Source organism: Euleptes europaea, chromosome 1, assembly GCF_029931775.1.
Source record: "Euleptes europaea isolate rEulEur1 chromosome 1, rEulEur1.hap1, whole genome shotgun sequence".
NCBI lineage: Eukaryota > Metazoa > Chordata > Lepidosauria > Squamata > Sphaerodactylidae > Euleptes > Euleptes europaea.
Window position 1 is genome coordinate 51,190,043 of NC_079312.1, and position 2,657 is coordinate 51,192,699.

Sequence of the window (2,657 nt, forward strand, 5' to 3'; positions counted from 1 at the left end):
TCCGCAAGTGGCTGCCAAGCCGGCGCAGCCCTGCTTCGCATCACAAAAGAGCCCCCTTCGGAGTCTGCCGCGAAGATTCTCCCTCAAGGAGCCATGCAAGACAACGGAGGCGCGTTAGCCATGCACATGCTAACGGCTATGCAAACAGGAACAAAAGAGCAGGCGAGTGGGGGGGGGGAGTGGAACTCCTCCTTTTGCGTCGGGACCGTGAAAAGGCAGCGTTAAAGTCGCCTTTTTTTAAAAAAAAAGAGCTTTTACCGAGCATCAAGCCATGGGCCATTTATGCATGGGAGGTTTTGCCTCGGGTTTGCCACTCTACAAATCTACAGTGGGTTTGCCACCCTGCGCAAATCTACACTCCGCAGTGTAGAGTGGGTTTGCCACTCTACAGATGCCCCCATCTCAGTTCTCGAAACTCTGCACGGGGGGCTGATGGTTGAGCTTGGGGGATCCGGATGGGGGAAAACGGGCATCAAAAGAAGCAGCAGCCCCAACCCCCGCTTCTGATGCGAGGGCGTCGGGAGACACGAGCACAGAGCTCGTCTCGGGGGGAAATAAGGCTTGGGGGCGAGTTCCTCCTCAAACGCACCCCCCAGGCCGGCGCTCCGTGGGCAAATGCAGTTTGTGCCCCCCCCCCCCACGCCAGTCTCACCTGAACGCGGTGCTCCTCTCTGCCATGAAAGGGAGAGCAACTTCAGCCGCGAAGCTTGCTGCCGCCCCGTCCCCAGCCCCGCTTCTGATCGCTCAGCCACACGCGCTCCCCACACGTGCTTCCCGGGAACTCTCCGCCCAGAACTTCCCGGAATATTATGCAACGGGACGCCTAACCACGGGGGAAGGTTTGGGGGCCGCGTTGCTGGTGCCTCTCGCCGCCCTTCGGCCGCATCTTGCCGACCCCGATTTCAGTTGACTAAGCGAAGGTTAAGGTTGCCAACCTCCAGGTAATGGTCTAGAGAAACAGCCCGTGGCTCAAGATAGTCCCCGCTGAAATAAGAGCGTGTCGCATCACACACAAAAATATTTCGAAATCAATATATTCACAACAACATTCAAAGCTGAAAGCCTCTTGCACGGGATGCCACATGTTTTATTTCAGTTTTGAATGTTGTTGTGAATATATTGATTTTGAAATCTTTTTGTGGGTGTGATGTGACATGCTCTTGTTTCAGCGGTGAATATCTTGAGCCACGTGCTGATTCTCTATACAGTTGCCGCTATTTCAGCACAGGTTCTTTTCCTTCTTCGTTAAACCTCCAGGTAATCGCAGAAAATCTAATGCTATTACCACGGATCTCACATTGGGCTGTTTACTTTTTCCGCGGTGACTTGGAGAAGGAACTGCCGGACGGCGTGGAAAGGAGGAATCCTAATGGTCAGCAGAGAGCAGCTGACTTGCAGAAACATTGCAACCCGACAAGGAGGTTCACAGCACTGGAAAGATGCCTTTCGTGGGACGGACGTTTGGGAATTCTTGTGGACAGTAATTCAGTTCTGTCTTTGTGGAACGGACACGTGTGAGATTTCAGTGCCGTCTTGTTTTTTGTACAAGATTGTTTATGATTTGTAGACTGTGTTGTGATTACATTGCTAACTGGTACTGTTATAAATGAAAGCATAAGAAAAGTATAAAAATAGCAAAAGAATTATAAGTGGCAGCGTGTTGAGAGATTTATTCTTGAACAGGAGATTAACCGACCTCCAGGTAATAGCAGAAAATCTAATACTGTTACAACTGATCTCCAGCGGATAGAGATCAGTGCCCCTGGAGGAAAGGGCCGCTTTGGCAATTGGACCGTATGGCATTGAAGTCCCTCCCCAAACCCCGCCCTCCTCAGGCTCCGCCCCAAAAACCTCCCACCGATGGCGAAGAGGGACCTGACAATCCTAGCTAAAATTTACACACTTCCCCTTAGGGTTGCCAACCTCCAGGTAGTAGCTGGAGATCCCCTGCTATTACAACTGGTCTCCAGCCGATAGAGATCAGTTCACCAGGAGAAAATGGCCACTTTGGCAATTGGACTCTATGGCATTGAAGTCCCTCCCCAAACCCCGCCCTCCTCAGGCTCTGCCCCCAAAACCTCCCGCCGGTCACAAAGAGGGACCTGGCAACACTATTTCCCCAGCACAAGTAGGGTTGCCAGTTCCAGGTTGGGAAATTCCTGGAGATATTATGGGGGGGAGACTTAGGAGGGTGGAGTTTGGGGAGGGACTTCAGTGGGGTACAATGGCATAGAATCCTCCTTCAAAAGCTGATCTCTGTCGCCTGGAGATCAGTTGTAATCCCAGGAGATCTCCAGCCACCACCTGGAAGCTGGCAACTCTAGACAAGTAATTGGAATGAATGCATATTCTTCCACTGTACATCCCCACCTTTCTTCCCTCCTTTATGGTAAATATTACTTTGTAAGATACTTGGCACTGGAAGTGGGACTCTTGACATTTCCAACTATATGATGACAAGCAGGAGACCGGCATGCGGGGGGGGGGGAATCTCATTTTCTCCTCCCCCTTTTCTTCCCCTGAAAGGCCCTAAACTAAAGCTTCTTGCTTCCTGCTGACTTTTCCTCCCACCAACCAACCTACCTTTACCTGCCTCCTTGTCTTCACCTTTCCTGCCCTGGCAGCATCTCCTTGGGAAAACTCTGCATGGTTCTGGC